At 40.6% G+C, this 26521-nt stretch overlaps 1 long non-coding RNA gene across 1 annotated transcript in view; it reads right to left on the bottom strand.

The window, feature by feature from the left end:
* The window catches only part of LOC142362380 (uncharacterized), a 139231-nt gene that overhangs the window by 86848 nt on the left and 25862 nt on the right, over window positions 1-26521 (bottom strand). The gene's annotated exons all lie outside the window — the stretch shown is intronic.

Here is a 26521-nt window from a genome sequence, read left to right as displayed (position 1 = left end):
ACCTTTGTGGATGTGACTGGAGAATTCTCTCCTGGTAGTTGACCTGTTCCTGTTCCGCAGACATCACTGTCCAAATCCAGACAACCAGACAAAAAAGCAGACATCAAGCTGCAAACACCTACCCAACGTGATTCTTCCATAAACAGAGAAGACCACTTTTCCTTTTTTTATGGGGCATCTTAGTATCACTTTTAATCTTTAACAACCCACAGCTGTTTCCAGAAAAAACTGTCTGCCTCATTACAAACAAAATAAAGGGCAACAGGTTCCAGGTCTAGGACACTGCTGTGAAGACTTACATGCAAGCATTCCAAGCATTCCCATGCAAATTCACTGTCACCACTAATCTCTGTGCAAAATGCTGAGTGCCTACAGCACAATCCAACGTTTTAATGTTTGAGGGCTGAATGGTAACTGCATGTCTCGCCATAATTCTAAGATAAGTACTAAAATCTGTTTCTTTAGCTGTATCTAAACCCACAGGCTAAATAATGCAGTTGGTATTTCGGACAAAACTTTCACCGACTTGAGAGGAAAAACTTGAAAGCATTTAAGGAAGTCTGTTGGGATAATTCCTGCAGACCTTTATTCATGAGGTTTATCTGCCCCATTGCAGTGAGTGGGATAGATCACATCAGCAAGAGTTAACAGAGTTAGTGTGGGCTCCTCTCACATGAATTCACTACGGAGTAATACTTCTGATTTTCTTACTTTCACCCTAAATTTAGTTTACTGGATGCAAACCATCAGTGTGTAGACCTTTGATACCAGTTCATTAAATTAAGATCTAGAATATCTTCACATTCTTCTGCCAAGAACTGTCCTTTAAAAAAAATTCAATCTCTGTTACACATTTTACTCAAAGTGTTCTATCATTTCTCCTAACATTTATTTATACTACTGGCTTTTCTGTCATCACTCATGTTAGGATCTGTATGTCACTAGTATGTTGCTGTATTTATCTAGCAATACCTTTGGCCAGAGGGCAAGAGAGCCGACCATCCCACTTGCTGAAGGAATATAGGGACATGTGACTGTATTGGTTCCATCAGAAACCTGAGGTGGTACACCTCACTACCTCTACCACGGTTCTACACCTTTTCAGACCACCTTCTTCTGTCCACCACCACACTGACTTAATTAGAAAAAAAGCTCCAAGCTGAACCAGGGGAAGAGGTAGAGCAGCAGTGTGGATGGAGCTACATCACTCTTCTCCATGGAAAAGGTGTTGATGCATACAGATTTCCTCCCAGTTGCGGGAGGATGCTCAGGCTCACTGTGAATCAATAGAGAAGGCAATCTGAGCAAAGTGCGGGTCTGGGAACAAACAACATCTAATACCTCTAGTCTGCTGAAGGTATTTGTACAAACCTAGCAGTGCAGTATTATCTGACAGACTAAACGGAAGAGACGACATCTAGGTGATCAGAAGTGTCATGTATATTTTAATTTATTCTAGTCTTCCCAGGGGCCAGTACTGGGCCCAGCCTTGTTCAACTTCTTCATCAACGACCTGGATGAAGACTTAGAGTGTACCCTCAGCAAGTTTGCTGATGACACCAAACTGGGAGGTGTGGTGGATACACCAGCAGGCTGTGCTGCCATTCAGCGTGACCTGGACAGGCTGGAAAGTTGGGCAGAGAGGAACCTGATGAGGTTCATCAAAGGCAAATGCAGGGTCCTGCACCTGGGGAGGAACAACCCCATGCATCAGTACAGGCTTGGGGCGGACCTGCTGGAGAGCAGCTCTGCGGAGAGGGACCTGGGTGTCCTAGTGGACGACAGGTTGACCATGAGCCAGCAGTGTGCCCTGGCTGCCAAGAAAGCCAATGGCATTCTGGGATGCATTAAGAGGAGTGTGGCCAGCAGGTCGAGGGAGGTTCTCCTGCCCCTCTACACTGCCCTAGTGAGACCCCATCTGGAGTACTCTGTTCAGTTCTGGGCTCCCCAGTTCAAGAAAGATGAAGAGCTACTGGAGAGAGTCCAGCGGAGGGCTACAAGGTTGGTGAGGGGACTGGAGCATCTCTCCTACGAGGAGAGGCTGAGGGAGCTGGGCTTGTTCAGCCTGAAGAAGAGAAGGCTGAGAGGGGACCTTATAAATTCTTACAAATACCTGAAGGGTGGGTGTCAGGAGGATGGGGCCAAGCTCTTTTCAGTGGTGTCCAGTGACAGGACAAGGGGCAATGGGCACAAACTGAAGCAGAGGAAGTTCCAGCTGAACATGAGGAAGAACTTCTTCCCTCTGAGGGTGACGGAGCACTGGCACAGGCTGCCCAGGGAGGTGGTGGAATTTCCTTCTCTGGAGATATTCAAGACCCGCCTGGACAAGGTCCTGTACAGCCTGCTGTAGGTGACCCTGCTTTGGCAGGAGGGTTGGACTAGATGACCCACAGCGGTCCCTTCCAACCCCTAACATTCTGTGATTCTGTGATTCAGCTTCAGTATTCTGGACAATTTTCCCTATTAGATCTCAAAAGAAAAGCTTCAACATGATTTATTTTTAAAATAGCATTCCATACAAGGAAATCCAGGTGCTTATACTGGCAACAATTATAGCTGTAATGAATTTAGAATCGTACATTTTGTTGTAGATTTTACATATTCTTGTCTCCTGTGAAAGACAGTCCAACTTTTTTTTTAGGTAGCTGAGGGCAAAACTGCCACCAGGAAATTGCAATCTTAAGTGTTCAGCTGATGGAGACCTGATTGTATCTGTCTATCGTATGGGGGTTGCTTCATCGATATGTATCAAATTTAAGAACTAATACTTGATTCGTGATTTATTCCTTAAAAAAAAAAAAAGATGAAGAATTTTAATAATCCGTTTTACACATTTATAGTCAGTTCCTCAAATATTTCTCAGGTGAGCTGATATAAAGTTATTTCCATTTCCATCATTTGCATAAAGCTCCATCTCCTCTTGTTTCAAAATCTGCCTGTATTTTCTTGCCTAACATTAAACCAAGATCTCTTGTTTTAGGTTTGCATACGACCATAACAACCATATTTTAGCATTGATCCATTCCCATTTGTTCAGAATCTGTCATACTTGCTTAAGAATCCTTCCTGAATCTCCCTTTCCTTAGCTACAGGGGAGAAATACATCCAAATTTTCTTCATGAATCATGTCTTGGTTAGTAAATCATCTTGGATTGCCCCCTGCCGCACCTTTTCAATGTCTTCCTGTAATGAAGTGGCTAAAATTGAGCACTCTTTTCTAATGAGACTAGTAGTATGCCAGAATAACTTCTGCAGCTTTACACACCACACTGCCAGAGCTATATTTCAGAAACTTGTTTGCTCTTTTTCATTTTTGTTATTGTTACCAGGAAATAGTGCTAATGGTTTACTCTATTATCTGCAGTCCCTTCCAGGTTCTTTTCTTAATGTGAATTCCATGTTGTATTCCTATTTAGACTGCAATCTTCATGCTTATTCTTTTAGTAATTGGCTACATTACTTCACATTATGCTGCACTGAATTTTATGAACCACTTATCCACCCAAAGGCCAATATGCTTGTATTACAAATATTACATTTCTGCTCATTCCAAGCAATGCTGCTATCACCTGTGTTTAAATCCTTAATCTATTCCACTCTCAAAACACCTCTGAGAAGTGTGAGCAGCTGCAGTTAAATGGACTAACCGCCATGCAGTCTCTCATAAAAAAAGAAAAATAGCATGGAGAATAAAAAAAAACAACAAAAAACAACCCACATTATCTGTGCAAGGCCAAGTTCTCCCAATGGAGTTATCTAACCATCGAGGGAGTTTCCTGACTTCTTAGCCAATCGCAATGTAAATTATCACATTTCCTAAAATCTCACCCTCCATCAACATTCGACACTGCCTTCTGTTCACTCCGTCTGTCCTTTATAGGGTCATTCTTCTTGGGACTCCAGCTTCTCTAAAGGGTTTCCTCAACACTCAGCCTTGGTCCCTGTTTCCTTGTCTCTGGGTAATTCTATCTGTGAGCAAAACTCCAATGATCTCTTTATACGGACTGCCATCCATGCAGCACAGACACCCACCTCTCCAGTTTGTACCTGTCTCTACCAGCCCGCAACAGTATCTTGGCCTTTCTCCCTGACATCTCCTTACAAACGTTTAGCTATTAAATCATGCTAAGGATGACTAAAATATTGCTGTTAGCCTCCTTACTCCACTAGATGTGACCCTGCTACTGCTTTTCTTGACCCTTATGATGGTTTTTGTCTGTCCATCATTGAAAAGGGGAGCCTAAGATGTGTCAAAGTCTTGCTGATTCTTTCTACACAAGAACTGTGAAACTGCCTTTTCTTTCTAATAACATGCTAAAAAGCATGTGGACTTACAGCTTTCAGCAATTATTTCAAATTTTATTTTTTTTTGTTCTTGCAAGTGTCTTACATTATTAGTGTCTACACAGTAAGTCTTCACATTTCTTGTTGTGACCCAGCTACCCCTCTCTTTTTTGTCCCTTCACAGGTCCCACTTCTTGGTCATGTTAAATGTAAGTTACTTGTTCTCATTTTCATGCCCTTCATAGCCCACCTCTCACTGGAAATGACAACTCCTGCCTCCACTGTCTGTTAGCAGGGTTTCCAGATAAACTATTCCCTGCTGCCATCTCCACTTGGGATGGTTTTTCCCCAACTATCCACAGAGCTATTCCATTATCAAAACCATTCTTACACCATTCCTTGGCTTGCCATCGCTAATGGACAAATGTTAGGCAGCTGGTATGCTGATACTGTTTGCCTTCATGCTTATCAACTGTTTAGCAGTTTCTTTGCACTTTGCCATCTGTCCATCTCCATCTGTTGTCTCCTGTCTTACACTTTCAGCCTAAGCTCTGGTAGTGGTGACTGTCTTCTAAATTCTTTTTCTTTTGTTAACAGAGCAGCTAGCACAGGGGTTCTGGTCCATGACTGCCATTTGCTAGGCACTGTGTAAAACAAATTATTTAGTCAGCATGCCAGTGGACTATTTTCTCTGTGTGGAGCAAGCATGCAACTGAGGATGCTCAGAGACATCATATCCTTCTGAATCTGTAACTAGCAATCATTCCCTTTTCCTGTTGCTTCCTGTTTCTCTGTTAATGTGCAAGAAGATAAAGGGAAGAGAAGGTAAAAAAAAGTCAGCTAATATTTATTATTTGCCTTACTCCTTTCCTTCCTCTGCTTTTTCAAGAATCTCTAGGAAAGCAAGTTCAGAAATTGTTTCTACAGTTCCTCATGAAAGAAGTGGAGGTGATGAATTGAAACATAGTGATAGCAATGACCTCAAAAATCACGCCTGGGAAAATATTCCTGATATTGACAAAGAATGAGGGAGTCCTGGAAGAAATTAAATGATTAGTGCTAGCACAGTTGTCAGAACATTGAGACAAGAGGCATCCAGCGATAAAAGGACAGGGAGAAGAGCAGTGAAGAGGTATGGTGTTCAGGATGCATGCCTGTGAGAAGTGGTGATCTGCAGAGCACAGAAGATAGTGTCCTCAGGTACACAGGTGAGAAAAGAGGCAAAAGACCACACCGAAGGTATAAGCCATCCAGGAATATGAAGAGAAGACTATGAGCTATGACAGCATAGAAAGAAACATTCTCCTTTCTAGACCTCTGAACTTCCTCCAGAACATCATTACTGTTTTATAGTAAAAATCTACCATATTTTCTTAACCTCTAACTCCTGTCACAAATAAAAAACCTGTTTATGATGGTGAACACAAGTATTGTTCTGCTTATACAATGTAAAGATCCTGAGAAACACCAAGCATCCGCTCTGAGGCACCAGGAAATCTTTAATGTCTCTGAAAGGGGTCAGGTGTTTACTTGGCACCTCTGAAAAAGTGTTCAGTTCCCTCCAGGATGGGCCCTTCATTCCCTTCTTTTCAGCCCAGAGGCAGGAAAAACATCCTAAATACAACACCAGATGTGATTCTAGCAACTCAGTTTTTACCCTCAAATAACTCTAGGCACTTCAGACAGTGTGTTTTGGTGGGGTTTGTAGAATTGTTTTTAGACACAGATTTTATACGAGCAATGAAACGACAAATGGTAACACCATACCTTTTTAATGAAGTGTTTATCTGTGCTTGCCTTTTCAAAGACTTTATTTTCCTACAGCTTATGAGCTTGTAAGAAAAGTCAAAGAAGATTCAGGATTAATGTATTTTAAGTCAATAAGGGAAATTCAGCTGAGTGGTGTTTAGGAAAGATTTATGATATATCCCACATATTGATCAGCACTTATAATTTAAATGCAATCTATCTGGGGGCTTAGTATTTCAAAAGACAGATCAAACCCAACCATTTAAAGCAGCTGTTGCTGGAAGTCTTGGGGACAGTCCTCAGCCTGTATAAATCAGCACAGTTCTGGCAATTTCAATGGATCTATAGTGATTTACACAGCAGAGAATGTAGTGCTCCACTTTGGCAAAAGCTATTAAAATGCATGCAGTAGATTGACTGTGGCTTAATACTGCTAATCCAGCTGCCCTCGGTCTCTCTATTTTCTCTGCTTAGACTTCAGAGAAACTTACTGTGTAGGTAAGCAGCATTAAACTAAGAATTCTTCAAAGAACTGGACAGTATTGATTGGCAGATGTTTTAAAGCCATTCCTGTAAGTATGGTGCTCTGTTAGCAATAGTTTCAGCCTAATGCATACCACCCCAAACTCAGTGTAGCTCTCCTGACGCTAGTGAAATTGTGAGGCTATACAGGAGCAAAAGGCTAGCTTCCTATAAAGGTAGGACCTACTTTTCAGGAATCAGCACCAAGCTTTTATTTCAGTGCATTTCTCATGAGATAATTTACCAGAGGCAGTGCAACAAAAAAAAATTCAAGAATTGTTTTGCTTTGTGAGATTCATTGTGAAAGTAGATGTCAGATCTTGATCGTAACTCAGTACCAAAGCTCTTATCTGCAAACGACAAAGATCTGTCAGTTCCAGGCTATACTAAAAGTAGAACCCAATATTCTTCATCTCCCTTTCTTCCCCCAATATTTCCCCTTTGCTACATTTTCATACTAAAAGAAAACATACCCAGTTTTACACAGTAGGCTCTACGGGGCAGGGACTGCTGCCTTCTCTACTATCATACAGAACAACGGGATTTCCTCCAAGCACTGCAACGGTTCCTTTGGACTGTTATTATCTTAAGTCAGGGACCTTGGTGGAAAGCACACTCCCCCATATGATAACTTGTGGTCTTAATATCTGAGACTAAAGCTCCTGAGACACCAGGAGTACCAATAGAATGTGGACACATGCAAACACGCACTCTACAAACTTTTTCTGTTCTTCTGCAGGGACCTTTCTTGTCCCTGCTAATATCTGCTGAGCAGTCAGTATAGAAAGAGACCTGGAGTGGGAGAAAAGTAATATTGTCTCATTTTCTTAAGAATGGCCAAGAAGTTCTCTTTTCACCATGTGATACAGAAGATTTCCTGAGGAACAAGAGATATGTGTAAAAAAATGTGCACTGTGAAATGTGGGGGAATGATCCCAGCATCCTACTGCTGACTTATCTCCAAGTCCTGGAAAAATTTAATTTTCTTCTAGAGAAAAACGACCTGTTGCATTAAGAATATTAGAGCTTGCTACCTGTCTCAGCTCTTGATTAGGAAATTAGTGCTGCCCCCTCCCTTCTTCTCCCCAAATTACAGCAATTGTACCTGTGAACAGGTGCCATAGGAAAATAGCATCCATTAGTGTATTTTCTGGTTTCATGATTAGCTGATACAAAACTGAAATGTAATCAGGTAAGGATTCATTCGTTTGATTAGCCATTGAAATTATTCGGTGCCTAATCAGATGCCTGGCTAGTTTGTCAGCCTCCTTTATGGAGTCTTTATCTCTAATGGATGGTCCAAATGCATTCACAACAGTGGATCTGATTTAAGTATATGTATGGGTGTCCTCTGACTCATCTTTGAGAGTTAAAATACACAGAAGAAAGAACAGCTTTGATGTGAGCTTATTCCATTCCTCACCTACCAAAAAAAAAAAAAAAGCAATTCTGAATTGCAAAGACTTGTACAACAGAATAAGACTAGAGACATTAACAGAGAGAAAGATCTATTGGAACAAGTTCTCTGTGCAAGCTTAGCTATAAAAACTGGGATCTGCAACAAAACATCCAAGCTTAAAATCCCTACTTCAAGTCATTGTGGATAGGCTTCTCACTCATAGATACAAATTTTTTTGTATTCTCAAATCCTATGTTACTTATCTTTGCTAAGTTTTCTGTGTAGTATCAAGAAAGGGTTTCCTTAAGACTGGAAAATTGTAAAGAATGGGTATTATTTCTTTCAGGTCCTTATCAGAACTCGTGACCTGACTACAAAAAGAGAGACACACAACAGGAGGCAGCAGATGCAGTTTGTTTTGGAAAAAGGCTGTTCCCCAGTTCGTAACTTCTCTAAGTCAGTGTGCTGTGGGTAGGTTCAAAATCAATCAATAAGCTAGTCTTTATGAAGCATTTTTTTTCTGTGGGATTCTTAAAAGAGAAGGAAACGAGTGAATATTCCTGCTTCCAGGGCTCCTTCCCTCCCCAGCATCCCTCCAGGACGGGAGATGACTGTAGATCTTAATCATGGTAGCCCATGGACTGCCCTATTTTGGGACCAAAAAGGTCACTCATTTTTGGTATCCAGAGCTAATCAGGGAGGAGAGAACCCAGAGGATCTATCATTCTACCACTGTTAAGCCAATCCAAGTCAGGCCTACAGCAAAATCCATTTCCCCAGCTTAAAACTGTGATTTTCTGCCCCAGGCAGCTGTCTACTTTTTGTACGTCCAAAGCCAGACCTCCTCAAATCAATTGTAAATTTTCTATCTAGCTAATTACTCAGGTTATTCTATGACTATTCCACGAAATAAACTTCGTGCTTACCTTGCTCCCTCCTCACATATTCTTGGGCTCTTACGCCGCAACACATATTTAAAAGCAAACTTTATCAATCAGATGTGAGATTACAGGAAAGTTTTTGCATCTGATTAAAACACTGAGGTCAAAAACTTGCCAAACAGTAATATGAAACTGGCTGGATTTTTAACATTGCTACAAGACTAAAAATTATATTAAATGCTAAATATCTTAAAGTAGTTTTACCTCATTTCCACAGAAATTATTTGAGTGCAGAGTTAATCCTGTTTGCTTCAATACATTTTTCCAAATATTCTTTAAAAAATACTACTGGGTAAAATTACCATATCTTTTAGTTCTCTTCTTATTTCTATTAAATCAGCCTCCATCAATCACTAGTCATAGCGGAGGTACATTATAAGCCACAAACATCACCTTAAACTGAAATGTTGCTGATTGGTGACAAAAACATTTTGGTCTTCTGATTTTTGATGTTTTCTCACCAATTCCTGCTATTTAAAGCTAAGAAAATGGCAAAATGCCACCACAGTATCTCAAATAATTTCTGAACTTACAAGGAATAGAACTATTTGGGCTTTCAAGTTCAGATATATAAATATTGTAAGTACAGCAGATACAATGTTTAGATATTAGAAAGCACTTTACTGGAGAAGTCTGAATGCAATAATTTAATTGTGATTTTCAGCCTTTTAAACACAAACTCAATCTAAAAATTAAAGACTAAACTTTGTTTACACTATAGTCAAAGACGTGACTGAATCAAACACTGGAGTGAACTCCAGAGTCAAAGTCTGCTGTCATTAAATCCCATAAGCATTCAAATTCAGATGCCAGAGGAAGAAGAGTATAACTCTGCAGTCACTCTGTTTATAGAGAGAAGAGGGTTTCCAGCCTCTGGCAATTAACAACTGAGTTCTTTACCAGATGTTGAACTGTTCTTATAATTTCAGGGTGGAAGGAAAGAATACAAGAGTACTCTCAGGGTAAGGAAGCAGTCTACAGGAAACTGATAACTAGACTTGCCTTTAAACTGGCAACTATTCAGCTCCATTCGTTTTTCTCAAACAGCAGTTTGTACAAAGAACATGTCTTCAGAGGAGGCAACTGTCTCTTCCTCCACCCCCCAACAAAATCCAGCTGTCTTGAGTTGTATTTTAGAAAGGTTTAATACAGCTCACAGTTTCAGTTAAGCAGGATTCAAGGTTAAGACATTTCTCAAAAAGGATCCATTATCCAGGATGGAAAGAATAAAAGTCAGGGTTAGTGTATTGACACTTTTACTATTTTCAGTACGAGAATCAGTTTTGCTTTTTATCAGTATTGCAAGAACTTCTCTCTGCCACAAGCCTTTCATTCTCACTTCACCCACTGTTGAAGGTTTCTGCCCTCCATGGTTAGAACAGGCCCATGCAAACAGCAGGGGACAGGACCTAAAATGGATCTGAAAGAACAGAAACGTGGCAGAAGCAGATCAGTTGCTGGAGTTTCCCTAATTTATCACTTCTCCCTCTTCCCTTCCTCTCACAGTTGTGTTAAATCATATGACCATCTCTAATTGAGAAGAATTTGGATTGGAGTCAAGAATGCTATTAATTTTTCCCCATAATCAATTACTAATACAAGATAAAACAAAGGATCCTAGTTAGAGTCCCAATTAATGCTCTGTAGTTATGTATTTGAAGGCTGATTTAACTTTTTCACCTCTGCAAGCTAAATACCAACAAAATTGATTTAGTACTTCTGAAATGAATGAATGATCTGTTATTGACATCAGTAGTCTCATTCATGACTTCATCAAACTGATAAAATGATAGCAGTGACTGATTTAGTAGTAACCATCCTCACACACCACTTAAAGCATTCTTGTATTTTGTCTGATGCTCAGTGTAGGTGAAGCACTATTGAAGAAGAAGCAGAAGTGAGCCTTCTGTGCTTTTCTAAAGGGAGCTGGAACTCCCTCTGCTGCTATCTGCCACTTGTAGGTGCCAGCAACGCACAGGATGAAGACTTAGGTGTAACTATGAACATAATGGGAAGAAAAGAAGTATACAATCCCTGAATCAGGGTACGATAAGCTAATGGGGTCACAAATGTCATGTCCAGCCCAGAGGAACAGCCTCTGGAAATCAAATGGAAGCCTCAACCTGAGAAGACCACAGAAGACAAAGACCATTTGCACAACCATTACACACATCTGAAGAGAAAGGTGAGATCTCTGAATGCAGTGTCTGCCTTGGGAACTATTTGGCATGGCATGTAAACTGGACTGCAGAAATTCCTGAAACTTAACTGCTGATGGGTCCCTTTAGGGAACCCTCTGTCCTTCTAGGTGTGTCAGTTATCCTGGAGTGGAAGGCTCACATGTGATCACACAAAGCTGAGTCTTCCTCACCTCAAGGTCTTCCAGCTGTCACCTGGATACTGAGGACTATGATGTCTATCCAACTGCCCTCTTTCTACTGGACAATTACAATGGTGGTCTTGTCATGTCCTGAAGGAGTACACAGACTTCATCCTGCTCCTTTATGTGACTCTGGCCCAATGTCCATCAAGCCAGTGGGATTCTAAGCAATGATCAGATGTAATCATTTTTGGAGAGACACATAAGCCACTGATCACATGTAAAGTCATCCAGCTCCTTCAATCATTTATTGCAACAGCTTACCTTCTAATACCCCAAATCATACTACAGTATTTCTCTGTCTGGAAGGAGTGAGAGGAGTATAGCCCTCCAATTGTTATGTGGAAAATTATAAGCTATACTGCAATATTAAATGAATGAAGAGACACTTACAAGGAGAAGGCTAGCTGTTAAGATACTAGAAAAAAAATAAATTAAGTCAGTGACATTTAAAAAGAAAACTAGAGAATCTACTCAGCTTGGCTTTGCAGTCCAGCAGCTTGGAAATGACAGCTCATGAGATGTTCTGTAACACAAACAAATGTACCCTCTGGGCACAATATATGTTATTGATCCTCAAATAAAAAGAGAGGAGATTGAAAAACACAGATCAGAAAAAAACTCTAAGAAAAGCTCAATTTCAAGTTTTATTTCAAGTTTTAAAATAAATGCAATTGCAGATGTGTACTTGGGAAAACTGCTTCATATCTTCTGACACAGCACCTTCATAACTGCTGCAGCTCAACATGACATTGTAATTCACAGAGAATTCTCACAGGCTTCAGCTGAGGTGCACTCTAATTGGAAAATTCAGTGAACAATAGAAACTATAAAGAAGTTACATTTCAACATACAAAATCATGCCCTTGGGAAAAAAAAAAAAAAGACTCCTATAGAACAATAGTATGATGTAAACTCTTCAAAAAGCTGACTATCCTGCAAGGAAACTCTGGGGAATTCACGTACAATGTTAAGCAGACATGAATGGTTTGAGCTCTGAAACAAAATGAACTGAACAGAATAGCCACCAACCCTCCTGGTGGCCTCTCAATAAGAAGTAAGAGTCAAAAGACAGCAAAAGATTATGGAAACAAATTTTGAAATTGTTATTACTAGATTGCTGCAAATTACATAATTCTATATCTAACTACCTTAATTCATTTAATTGCAACTGCTCATAGGGTAGTATGAGAATGTGTTTATGCATACCTTATCTTTTGTTTAAAAAACAAAAGCAACCCTCCCACTAACAAACCCACACCTTTGGATAATTCATTTCCAGCTTAGTACTGCCCTCAGAAAAGACGCTTCTTAAATGTTGGATGAGAAAAGATGAAAAATTTTAGTGCAGACATGTAAACTTCTGTTTTATTCAGTACTCCATTGCTTAACTCTTCCATCAACTGCATCCTACATAACCAAGAAAATTTTCATATTAAAATGCAAAATCTACATTTTTTTAATCAAGTGTTAAAGTTTGTCATTAAATTCATAACTGGATACACACCACCTCTTTAAAAATATCTCTGCCTGTAGAAATCTGTACCAAGCATCTAGGATTCATTCTCAGAAATTATTTTTTTTAAATGCAAGTCTTCTGTGATAGTGGGGAACAGAGACTAAATATAGTCTCCTACTCACAATTAACAGCATTCATGACTTTTCACTGTCTTTCCATTAATTATTTCAGAGGTACTCCAACTGGAGTTACATTTAAATTAAAAATTAAATGTACTTATCACACATTATGTAAATTCATTATGATTGCGTAGTTACAGAATTGTTTATTTGAGAATCTTCTTAACAATATTGTTAAAATAGGCTATCAAGTTGCAAATGCTAAAGCTATGAATAATTATTGTCAAACTGCACAGTGAATTACCACTTATTACACATCTTACACCACAGAGATGTTGTGCAGTTTATATTTGGCTCGGGAAACACTGCCAGAATTGATGCTAACCAGAAAATTGATGACATTTCAGACAACAGAGTCATAAACAAGATAACAAAACAGACATTTAAAGTAATTGTATGGATAAAGTCCCACTTTTCAAACACAAATATGTCTACAATTAGCATTTTATGTTCATATTTTAGAAACTAATTAGAAATCAGCTGACCTGAAAAGGTACCAAAAATGTACTCATCTGGTGGGAGCTGGTATTTTCCAGTAGCATGAAAACCCTGGCCTGCTCTGTTTAGGAGATTACCACTAACATTTCACATTGGCAAAATCTAAAAACCTGCCTACAGGTTCTTGTTCAGCATCTCTTGCTCAACTTCACTGCCTTTTTATGGAACCTGATAATGTTTGCTTTTTTGGTTCTCAAAGTTTCCTTCCTTGATAGATTCTTAGACTGAAGGCATTCCCTGCTTCAACAAACTTTCTTTTTGTATTTTCTACACTGACAGCACACTGTTAAGGCTCCAGAAATCAGCTGTGTTCTTAAATGATTATTTATGTATGAGGTCATGGTAATTACCATTCTTAATACCTTGCATACCCTAATACCGTCAGGCTGGTAATCTTTAGCATGTCTTCTTCCAGCAAGTGTTAAGAAGCTTATGCTTGAGAATTTCAAACAACTTGGAGAACAAGACACAATCCTGTTGCATTTCCAGCCTCACTTTTAACTGGCGTGCCTTTTCAGCTTCAGTTCTCACATGCGTTATCATTCTTTCATATATATCCCATCTCTGTAGTCAGTCCTCAGGGTTCCATCAATTCTCAGACAGTCTTTTCATACTGAGTAATACACTTGTTTAAATTCCAAAAAGACCTTACCAACCGATCATTTCCATACTCCCAGCCCTATTTGTTTATTCGTCTCAGCAAGATCATCTGAAAAGCACAAGCATCGTCTTCTGAAGCCAGATACACTTCCCTGCAGCTTGTAAGGGCTCTAAGAGTCCCCAGGAGGCATATTGAATAGATTAATGCTCTTTGAATACATATACAGATTTCTGCTCCCCTTTTTGAGCAACAACAGAATTGCTACTACTTCACTACTCTTTCCTCATTATATGAACATTTGATTTGTCTACACTAACTTACTGGCATTAAGTAATGCTATTTCATATGCCTCCATACACACTATTTCAATTCACATTTCTCATATTTACCATTTGTTCTCTTTTCTTTAATTTCACATCTTTTTATTGGTCTCTTACTTTCCTAGAATAGTTCTTTTTAGCTTATTATTCATACCTACAGGTTCCAGTTTATCTACTTCAGCCTAAAACCAAACCTGGACCCTTCCACAGGTTTCTAACTCACCTCAGCGACTTGCCATTCTAAACCAGGAATTTTCAGCCTCCACTAACCCTTCTCAATCCCAAAAACCACTCTGAAAGATGCAAGCAGGTCATTCACAGAAGCATTGCTCCCAGTCCAATATCCAGGAAAAAGACAGCAAAGTTCAAGGAAAGCTGTTCACTCTGAAATTATATCAAGTCCTGAAGGAACCTAAGCATCAAGGCAAGCACACAAGGATCAGGAAGCTTTGTACATGCTTCCTGCCAATGTTAAAGACACAAATATAAACTCTCCAACACACTTTCACCTCCCCAACACAGCTCTGTGCACAGTGTGAACACAGCAAAGTGGAGTGCAGGCATCTTTAATCGGTTTGAGCCATGCAGACAGCACACTTCAAGCAAAGACGCTGTAACCCTCGATTGCAACATCTGTTTTTGCAGTGATGGTCTGGCCATGGCCTCATGCTCCCTTTGCCCCTGGCACCTGCAGCCTGCCAGGAGAAGCCTCTGTGCAACGCAAGCAGCGGCGCCTGTGCAGGCACGGCCAGTGGAGCAGCTCCTGCTGCCAGCGTATGCGCCATCCCCACCGAGGTTCCGCTGGCACAGCGAGAGGAGGAAGAGGCTTTTGCCTCGTGAACAGCAGGTCGTGCCTTTCTTCCATGAGAAATTAGCACCAGCTCTGTGCCCTCCCTCACCACCCACCAGGACCACTCTGCCCTGGATCGCATGTTGGCACACGGGTCCACATCTGCCACACTGACACACGACAGAGTTTGTAAGTTTTAAGCTTTTGGACCAGGTTCACACAGTGCGGGGGAACAGAGGTGGCATCTGATCTAGCCTGAAGCCTGCCAGTGGAGAGCTGACTGGTCAATATTTTCTTCAGGAAATTTGTACCAGCAGAGCAAGTTCACACTGGATCAGTAATTCACATGATGAGAAAGAGTCAGTTTGGATCCAAGGAAATAGTCAGAAGCTTGGTTGATTGTCTCGTCAGACTGCAGTTTCAGAGGTGTCAACAGCGCTTTGAGGAAACAAGTTTGCTCATCACATACTTGCATGTTAATAAGGGAGCATCTCCATCACATCTCAATCTCTTTTTTTCATCACAGGAAATTTTAGATTAATCAGTTTCCTGTGCATCACTGCTGGCACTAAGAAAGTGGCACAGAATATATGGGTGGGAGGGCATGCCCCAGAACCGATGAACTTCAGCTGATGTGGATCTGCACCCTCACCCTTTGTTAGTAGCAAAGCCAGTCTAAAAAGTTCCCCCCCATCCCATGTATTCCTTTACCTTACGTTACGGTGTTGCAACTGTGCAGTTTCTGTGCTCAGAGAAGGAAACTAGTGAGCACAGGCATCCTATAAATGTCCTAAGCCAATTCTTGCCTCCGAAGACAGTATTTTCCCTAAGTATGGGTTTTAAATGTTTTAAAAATACAAAAAAATAATTTTGCTAATAAATGCAAGACTTTGATAACTACACTGCTCACCTCTAATTCTAACTTCTAAACTTGGAAAAATTAGCATGAGTGTGAAATATCTTCACTGCTCAAGATTCATGGTCCACAAGCATTATATTCAAAAGTTTTCTTTATTGCCTTAATGACTAGTCTTCCTATCTCGACTTCCTATACCATTCAGCCTTTCATAGTCTCCCTCAGCAGAAAGACTGGCCTCATGCAACTCTCTTTTCAATTATTGCTAGCATTTTAGTCTTACTTTAGATTTCTCTAGAAGCCTGACTCTATTCCCATTAAATCTCGCTATTAAAAACTCCTTTACTTCAGTGGGATAAAGTACAGTCATAATTTCTTTATTTGTAGTGTCATAAGCAAAGCAGGTTGTGTGATCAAAGAGTTACAATTCTCAAATGAAAAGACACAAAAAAACTGACCGAAGAAAGCACTCAGTTTTTTATCAACCTATCTATCTCCAGCATTTGTTCAGGTTCAGGCACAGAGCCAGGAGGGTCTCTTCAGCTGTTCCGAAACAGAAAGTGGGAGCTTTCATCAGAAGAGTGCTTTACCACCAACCCTATACTCACGCACCCTGCCTGTTCAGGGCAATTGGCAGCTCATACGAAGTGCGATCTGAGCTCCTTCCAGTCTCTCCTTTCAGTTAGGTCTCATCACCACATTTTCACATTGCCTTTTATGGTGACTATGCATAACATGTAGATTACTGACAAGCTTCTCAAACACGCCACATCGGATGGGCTCATCAGCCACTTCACAGGCCTCCACACAAAGAAGTCTGACACGGTTTTCCCAAAGTGTTGCACATCTACCCTAACACATCTAGACACCTTCCAAATCAAAACAGCTTGTGTCCCAGCACTTCAGATGGCAGGCAGAGCTCATCCTTGTCTGCCTGCTCTTGACCACCTTGTCTGCCTGCTCTTGACCACAGCATCCTCAGGCACACATCCAGTCTGCTAGCTAGTGTGGAAACACAGAATAACAGCCTCAGCCCCCAAAGCATGCCATTTTCTCTCTACTGTTTGTTGCTTGCAGACGTAGAATTCCTGTAATCCATTTTGCCCTGCTCAAAAAGGGGCATGTACTCCAATGAGGCCCAGCGTCTTCTACTCAAGGTAACAAGAACATATTAGTTGACTTGGTAAGAGTTTATCTCCAGGCCCAAAGTGCCAGTGCAAGCTAATCATGCAATAGCTGCAATAATCTGCTGTCAGAAAAGCTAAAGATGGATCTGAAAGCTTCAGACAATTCCTCCATCCAGATTTGGGTTCTTGCTGGAGGTGACGGTGGGGTCATGTTGCAGAATCAGTAACCTGCACAGGCTAGTTTGACAACTCACCCACAGGAGGGCTAGTACCTTCCCTCATCCTCCTTCTTTCTTTGCATCTCACTGTGCTCTCCAGCCACTGAGCCCACACTGCTTTGGCAAAAACACCAGTAATATTCTTTCTGGTTAACGTTGGAACTGTTCCCAAAGCCTGGTGGAATGAAAAGGATGAAACCAAGAAGCAGGGGCAGAAGTAAGGCTTCCGCTCTGAGATAAGTAAGCTCCCAGAACTGTGGTATCATTCAACAGATGGCTCCTGAGCTGCTTCCATGCCAAGTCCAGATAGAAGATAAAACTGTCAGCAAAAACCACCTCAGAATAAAGAACCACCACCCTTTGGGCACTGAGGCCGATTTTTCTGCTGCCGGCAAGAAATGTAGCATCCAGCAGATGGGCAGAATGAACAACTGGAGGAAAATGTGGCAACATATTTTGAAATATCATGAGTAGATGAAGCAGAGCTCATCTCATCATGCTGTCATGACACTTGGAGCATTCTTCTGTTCTTACTTCATGAAGAGCTGAACAAATTGCACAACCGAATCTGTCAGATGAAACCAATCACATCAATCAAATCATCATAAAACCACCCAAAAAATCAAAACAATGCATTTCTATGGGGACAGCACCAACAGCTTCAGCTGGACTCATTTCACTATGTCAGCACTGTACTGTGCTGACTGCACTGTGAGCACACAGGGCTCTGGATACATAAGCAGAGAGGGCTGACCTCGTGACTGTTGGCCCCAGCAGCCTACGGTGCTCTCTTCTGAAAGGTTTCTGTCTCCATTGCAGATGTGTGTGCAGTTTAGAGCCTCCTTGTCTCACGGTAACCCAGAACTGGTGCTAAGTTTCTCTTAAAACATTGGGCTAAAGACCACTTCAGCTGCAACCTCATCATGAGGTGTCCCTGCCAAGCTGCCCCTGCACAGGGCAGGAACTCAAACATCCCAGTGTGATGCTGTAATTCCACATATAATTTAAAGCAGTATAGGCTGATGCTGTCCTCCACATTTTTAGCCTTCCTTTTCTGGTTTGCATTACCATCTCTCTTGTATGGCACAAGGTAAAGCAGATGAGGGACTGAAACAAACCTTTAAGTTTTGCTCCACCAAATCTGTTCTTTTTTGACATACATCTGCAGAAACGCTTGTGCTGTCACTAGGTCTTTTCTGGAAGCAGTTCGTGTAACTACTCAGTAAATATCCCTGGTCATGTATTAACAGCCTGCAGATTACTTGCAACCTGGGATTTAGTATCTGTGTTATGCAGTCCATACATGAGAGATTGTACCAGGTTGCTTCAGAAACTTCTCTATGAATTTAAAAACAAGGAGCTTAGTTTAAGTTTGAAAGAAATGAGGCAATTTTTATCTGGCTTGGCAATCCTTTCTGAAGGTTTCCCCATGGCTCTCCAGCTCTGAAGAGCAGCTCAAAATAGAAAATACGGAACAATGCAAAGACCTCCAGTTCAGTCATATTCAAAGTCATTTTTAGCCTAAACACACTTATAAATAGTCAGATGAGAAACTGTCTTTCAATGTTCAAAATGGCTAAATATTAATTAATTTTAAATAAAAGGGCATTATAGGTATTTATAATCCCTACATGTATTTATAATCCTTGCCATTAACATGTAACCCTACACCACATGTAATTTTGTAATTCTGTGACTATACTTTCATATCTATGCAAATCAGCTTTTCAATGTACTGCAGCTGTTTCCTCAACCACATAAAGTGTTTGCTTGTTGCAGGAAAACATACGTAATTACATTAGGTTGGCTGCCAAGAAATAATAGTGCTAGAAGTAAAACCTATTGATCAGACAACTGGTACATCAGTCTGTATGTCACAGCACAGCTGCTGTTGCTACAAGCTGCGGGATCACTCCTTTGTAAACTTTCCAGCTTTTCACAGATTCATGCCATGTTTCTTTCCCTCCATATAGCAGGATAGCTTAATGCTGCAAAATCAGCACCCTTCATTTCTCCTGATAATAGCAGCTACTTTTAAACAGGCAAATCTTCTCTCTCTCTTATTAACATGTGTCTTTCAGGTGCACGGCACATGTAGCAGAGAGTCTGAGTGTTCAGTTTTGGATTCTGGAAATCAATATAGAAATTTAATGGTGGGGACGGAGAGGTTTCAGACATGAAAAGTCTGGCTGCTCCTCTGAGCACAGAAGCTGCTCTGCCTTCTCTGAGTCCATCTGCACAGTCAGTCTCCAAAAATTTCAGAGGCCAGATGCCCAACAGAATATGCAGCCACGCTAACGGTTCTAACTACTTGTTGCTGAAAACCATACAATGCGGCGATAGCTTATGAATCATTTAAATGTGATTTCTAAAACTATGAGTGTTGGTCAGCTGGAAGCTTGACTGGATTATTTGAATCTTCTCTGATGTCAACAGGTTAAAACAAAGCACAATCAGATAACAACCTGCACTGATCATTTGGGTTCACCGCAACCATTCCAGGGTGGAGTAACAAGCAAAACCTTCATAGCTTTGCAAGCAAACTGAGATTGTGAGGTTGATGTTTTTGGCAGGGACAAGCAGAGGCTGCAAGACAAAGACGAGAGAGAGAAGATAACAACCCACTAGCAACTACAGATCTAGGTGATCCAGAAAGCTCTGAAATAGGCTTCTAGCGGTTCCACATCAACAGAGCTCTTTTCTCTCCCACAAAATGTCTAGGAAAGCTTGTAAGGATCACCAGAATCAGAGAGGAAAAACTGGTTACTGCTACCACCAACCATGCCTCTTATGTACATATGCTTCAGACTGACCCACACTGCAGCCTCTAACCTAATCTTTTATACACATCAAATGCTTTATCTGCTGTGCCATTTTATGATCTCTGAATTAAGGAAAATAAAACGTTCACTGCAAGAAAGTATTCTCAGCTGCAAACTATTTGTCTGCACTTGCAACACTGTGAACTCTCTAACCTCCTGCTGGTTTCTGCCTTGGTGTAACCATGAAGGCTGAAGTGTAAACCCCATTACCCAGTACCCCAAAACCATTGTCAAAGTGTAACAAAACACTTTAAAGAGTCACTACATAAAGACATCTATGTTTCTCTAACTAATTATGGAATACCTAACTGCCACTGTGAGACTTACACTTTGACAGTTACTTTAGAAAAATGCTTGATATCTTTATTGTCCTGTCAATTTCCAACATAAAAGAAAATCACATAATATGCATTTTTTAAAATGCTAGCTCTTGACTCTGTAGATACACATGGCCAAGTTTTAGCAGCTGCAGTGGCCTGTTCTTATGATGAATTTGGCTTATTACAGCCTGAAATTTGTTTAGTTTTATCAGATGAAAAAAAAAAAAAAGCTTTGTCAACAACAGCATAAATGTTGTAAAAACACAATCTACATGTAAACCCCTTTGCAAATCCAGTCTCTGAATTTCTTCTCAAACGAAAGCTCACATATGAAGAGCAGTGAAGAGTGACATTTTGTCACAGCAAAGTATTTTTTTTCCTTCTATTTTCTATTACCACATCTCAAAATCTGTCCTCCCTGCCCTTCTCCAAAAACGAAGATTCCTCCTCTTTCTCTCAGAGCCTTGGACTTCCCCTTTCATCATAACCCACAAAACTCTCAGACTGAATCATCAATCCAGTCACGGGAAGTTGGATGCACCTCACACTGGAGAGCAGCTGAGATATACAGCGAAATGAGGCACGTTTGCACCAGCTGAGGATGTTGCCTTATCAGCACTCATAGCCCCTGCCAGCTTGAAAATGAAGGACTGAACTTGAATTGGTGATTCATTTCAGTGCAGCTGAGCCACCAGCTCTGCTCCCACGTTACATTAGTATTTTCTCTTTGGCCTCTGTTGACAAAGCTTTGCCTCCCACTCATGAGAATGGGCTGCTGGTGCCCGGCTCAAATGCTTACAGCAGTGTGCAACTCATGGAACAAACGCAGGCAGCTCAGAGCTGCTGAGCAGTCTGTGCTGCCTGACAACGGAGGGGTAGCTTTAGCAATCGACAAGTCAAAGCCTGCAAACCTCTGCTGAGGTACTCAGAGATGAAACACATCAAGCTGAGACTTGTCGGAGCCATGATCCGGTCAAAAAGGGTGCTCTGACCTGCAATCTGCCCTGCTTCAGACCAGGCAGGTGCGGAGCCGTGGCAACGCGTGTGCTGCCAGGGGTGCTGGGCAAAGCCTGCGTGTCACTTCATCAGAAGACACTCATCTTTAATTAAATTCAGTTGCCTACTTCTAGAGCTAAGTAGATAGAAACATAGCCTCCCAGGAATTGCCATTTCTGCTGAAGAACAAGTCAGAAATCACAAGAAAATGCAGTTTGGAGTACTAGGAAACAAGGTAACTGTACAGGCACTACCTTCTTCATTTAAAGAGAAGCTGATACACAAGTTTAAAACAAACATCAAGTTTGTGAAACAAAGTTTGATGGGGTGCAGAGGACCAGCTTAATTGATGCTAAGGATTTCACAACCGCAGAGAGGCATCCCACAGTGCACTGTAAATGAACTCCCACTCAACCATTGTAGAGGAGACAACAAAACACTCCTTCACAACACCGCGTAACACCTGCAGGTAAAACCAGTCTCTGTGAGGACTCTCTGAACCCAGAGTAGATGACTTGCAGAAGCTCTTGCAAAAGAATGAGAGTGTTACTGGTTGAAGCCGCCCAGTGCAGGTGAGGCCTAAGGCAATGGCAATAACATAGGAAAGGGTGGTAATACCAACCAGCCCATGAGAAATAGGTCATTATCGGTGGTTAGTGCCTATTTCAGAGAAAACAGACTGAGGAGAAATTGTTAATTAATATTCTCAAACCAATTATGACAAATCATGACTACACTAATTGCTGCCATCTGAGTAAAGCTATAGATCTACTAATTTGCCACTTAAACAACAACTTCCTTTGTTAGAGCCTGGACTGGATGTGTCCCATCAGGTTTAGTAAAAGACTGCATCACTACCAAATGGGAGATCCATTTTCTTTAGAGTAATCAAAATAAAAAAACAGTTTGTGAGAACTGATTTCTCATGTGTGCAATGGAAACAATAAACTGTTAGCTGCTTCTAGAATCAAGGCTAAAATACAGGCAAGGACACAATCCGTACCTGAAACAAAAGCTCACACAGGGCAAAATCATTAGAGCAAAGGGAAGTATGTTACAATCATCAGCTTTACCCCAAAGACGCTCTTTGTTTTCTCTTTAGACCTATTCCAGATCCTAATGCAGGAATTTCATTGACTTCACTTGGGCCTTGTGTCAATTCTTTTCTTTTACTGCATGACCCAGATTTGAGATATCATGCTCTTAAATCACTCCCAATAAAAGTTAAGCACATGACAAATTATTTCCTCACATGTATTCTGTCCCAAAATCAGCCTCAAGACAGCTTATTGATTTGCACTGTTACTGCGCTTGAAAGTTTTTCACTTCAGATACCTTTTGCTACTAGTAGAATGGTCCCTTCAAAAAATAAAGTTACTTATTTACCCGAGGAGAGAAGATCACTAACAGAGAAAGAAGTTTTAATCCTATACATATCCACATAACTAAGAAACAGGAAGTAAGAGCTCAAATACATCAATTTTACTTTGAAGGACTTACTAAAACCCATAGACTAAAGAAGCTTATTTTCTTGGAGATGATTTTTTGGTACAGCAATATCTGACATCAATGTAAGGCCAGCGAAGCATCCTTAGTATGCAATGAAGTGCCTAGAGTACTGCACTAATTACACATTTGGCAGGACGTAAACTCTTCTGCATTTGTGAGTAGCCTGTTAGTCAGTGTGCATAATGTAAGGAGCACAGATCAACAAGTAAGTTCAAACATCACACGAAAAGAAAGAAGTAAGGAAGGAAACTATATGACTATAGCATCAACAGCCAAGTCATCTGATCCCTCTGCAGGTGGTAGAATAAAATCTGCAGAAGCCAAATCCCTCCCCTAAACTCTCATCTTTCTTGAAGCCATGAATACTAACCAATGTTAATGTAAATGTTGTCAGGCGCCCAACCATTATTTAAAAAAAGAAACATTACTCTAAGAAGTACCTTCCCCAGGTCTCCCAGCACAGTTTGCACTGTCTGTCTCGTGTTGGATTGCACACTCCTTGGGCCAGGAAGTGTCATTTTCACTGCCTCTCACAGCACTAAGCACATTATCGAAGCTTAGCATCCATAACTATGAAAAGCAAAGCAAAGCAAAATCCCACAAGACAACTTTGATGTGGGCTGCAGATCCCAGTCCTGTTCTGACATCAGGAAACTGGACTCATGAAGGATTTGTGAAAGCTGTTAGCAAAATGGTAAAGATATTTAGGGCTCACCTGCAGAGGGGCAAATGGGAAAGTTAACATGTTTCACTCCAGTTTATTTAACTGCATGAAACCTCTCCATCGACACTTATAGTGCCGGTAATTTGATTAGGGTAGGGTCTCTCTAGAAAAGGAAGTTGGGGTACAAATTTCTGGATCTCTGGCTGCGACACACTCTCTCCCTGTGCCGTGATGGTAGCTGAGTCCACTTACTATATACACACAAATCAGGAACACACAGGGAGTTAGCATGAAGGAGTAAACAGCATGTCATCGATTCACACTCCGCTGAACAGCACTCTGAAGTGTCGGATGACAGTGATACTAGTCAGATCTTCAGGGTATGTGTACCTTGCTCATCAAACTTTAATCCAGGCTTTCTCTGTTGCTTCTGCGCCCTCGGTTACTTCAGATAGCTTTTCCTCTATGTAGCATGGGGAATGTACAGTCTGGCATCAACTTTTTAATCTCTAGTTTCTATGGGGTGACAGCACTGTACCATCGAAGAACAGAATTAAAATGCCATCATGCTGGGTGCATATATAATGCCAGAGTAAGAAAGTCTGTCTCATCTCCTACTGTTGAATATTTATACTGAAGTAGTGACCAGATTCCCCAAAGAAGTTTGAGATTCCATTGGGTTTGTAATTTTGTGCATGTCTGGAACAAGTCAATCACAAGCCTAGAATATTTATCTCATCTGGAGATGACAAAACTCCAGGGCACATCTACTTCACATGATCCAAAACCCACATAATATCACATTTTAGCAAGACTGGCTATTTCTCTTATAAATAGGTTTTAAGAGAAGCTAGGATTTTCATTTCAAATTCATCTCTTCCTAGAATACCTAAATCGCACTCCTTCCTGTCTGTATCCATTTTCAGTGCCCCTGGGAATGTTTTTACTATTGTAAAAGCTAGGACTTAAAAGACAGCAAACCCTCATCTGGAAGATATTGATACCAGTGTTTAACTGGTGATACAGACTCTGGCATCGACCATCGCATCAGGGCTTCATCTTGACCTTCCTGAATCGGACATGAGGAACTAGGTCCACCCAGATCTTGTCAGCATTAATTTAAAACAGCAACCACAAAGCCACACAGTATCAAACGTGCGCTTAGCCACCTCATCCCTTTGGTGAGAGGAAACACAAATGATCTTTTCCTCTAGAGCTACGACCACAGTAGTCTTATTAAAAAAGCAGAGCGACCAAACACTTTTATCACATTATATTACACATTCAACCATTCTATTAGAAGGAGACTGATTGGATGTACTCTGCCAATTCAATCCAATTCTCAAGCAATAGTCTCCTTCCTTGCTATTAAGCATCTCAGCCTGCCAATCTATAATAACTGGAATTGGAATCCTCTGTCTTTTACCACAGCATTTCCCACTGATTTAATCATTCTATTCATATTTCTTGCTGACATGATTTCTCTCCCCTTTCACTTTTAAATCCCCTATTGACTTGAATTAATCTTGCCGAGGGCTTGTACGACTGGGAACTCACTGAGTTTTGAAAGCGAGCTCTGCTAGCTCACGAAAGGACTTCTCACAAATCTGTTTTCAAAAAAAGGTTAAAAGCCTAGTGACAGAGGTAGCCAAGTGTCATTGAAAAAAACCACAGCCCACCACATACACAAGAAGAGAACAAAAGTGATGGTTAAAGCAAATCTGTACCTGAGAAGCTGTTTCAACTCAAGTTAAAACTTATTTTGGGGAAACTGTACAATTTTGCATAGGTAAAGTAATGACAAGAATTGCTACTAAAATAAAGGATGTGACAGTTTCCTGTGTATAATACACAGGTCCTGCAATAAGCTCTTTTACTTCATGCTGTGCCGTAGGTAAATACAAATTATGCACTGCATCCATCCAAATCTGTAACTAGCTACAGTACCCATGCCTTAAATATCAACATGAAGGCATTTAACAGGATTTGATCCTGGGTCCACACTTTTCTCCCTGTCTTAAAACTGAAGAATATTTACACAACAGGTATCTCTACCAACAAGGAGTCTTCAGTATGGTATAGTCTCGTGCTGTGCACCTAGTACAACCTCACAGAATAAAAACGTATTTCACTCACGAGATTGTGAACAGAGGACATTTCAGTCTGCTGCAGCTTCTTGTGAAATACACATTTATTTTCCCAGCTTAATTGTCCCTCCTTAGCTGCACTAAAGTGGAGAGAGAAAGAGGCTGCAATTTCATGACATATACAGAACTTTGGTTATATAACAATCAAGCACATTAGGAATATAAATTAAATAATATTTTGTTATAATCAGATACAAGCTCATGTACAGTAGGAAAGAACCATTTCCCTGCAGTGAAAAGTGTGGAAACAAACATCCACTGGTGCCCAGAAAAATATGAAATAGCTCTTTACTTTGTTTCTCAATATAACAGACATGTTGTGCAGTAAACTACTTATTCCAAGTACAGTGGTTGTACTTACCATCTCTACTACTATTTTATAGACAAGAAAATTCTCTTAAACTGGGATCAGGAAAGAACATGATACTACAGTACTGGACAACATAATGCAGGTGTAATATAAATCCTGCTAATATTTGCATTTCATATAGTTTTATGGTTTCGGGTAGTGGTTCACAAAGTGTGGTCTATGGATCACTGTTAGTTAAGTCATGTCAAGGGATCTATAGAGGTACTGAACATACTTGGTATTCTCAGTAAAGAATTTGATAGAAGTGAATGTATGCTTGAGAAATTGAGAGGTCTAATATTGATCCATAATTACACACTCAACAATCAAACCCTCCTCTGAATTATAGGGGAATATTAACAGAAAGCAACATTCTCCATGTAAAGAACAA

The sequence above is a fragment of the Opisthocomus hoazin genome, chromosome 9, assembly GCF_030867145.1.
Source record: "Opisthocomus hoazin isolate bOpiHoa1 chromosome 9, bOpiHoa1.hap1, whole genome shotgun sequence".
NCBI lineage: Eukaryota > Metazoa > Chordata > Aves > Opisthocomiformes > Opisthocomidae > Opisthocomus > Opisthocomus hoazin.
This window is presented reverse-complemented; position numbering and strand designations above follow the sequence as displayed.